Here is a 207-nt window from a genome sequence, read left to right on the forward strand (position 1 = left end):
ATTGCCGGGAGAAATATCAATAACCTCAGATATGCAGATGACACCACCCTTATGGCAGAAAATGAAGAGGGACTAAAAAGCCTCTTGATGAAAGTGAAAGAGGAGCGTAAAAAAGTTGGCTTAAAGCTCAACATTCAGAAAACTAAGATCATGGCATCTGGTTCCATCACTTCCTGGGAAATAGATGGGGAAACAGTGGAAACAGTG

The sequence above is a fragment of the Bison bison genome, unplaced genomic scaffold (genome assembly GCF_000754665.1).
Source record: "Bison bison bison isolate TAMUID 2011002044 unplaced genomic scaffold, Bison_UMD1.0 scf7180017864146, whole genome shotgun sequence".
Taxonomy (NCBI): domain Eukaryota; kingdom Metazoa; phylum Chordata; class Mammalia; order Artiodactyla; family Bovidae; genus Bison; species Bison bison.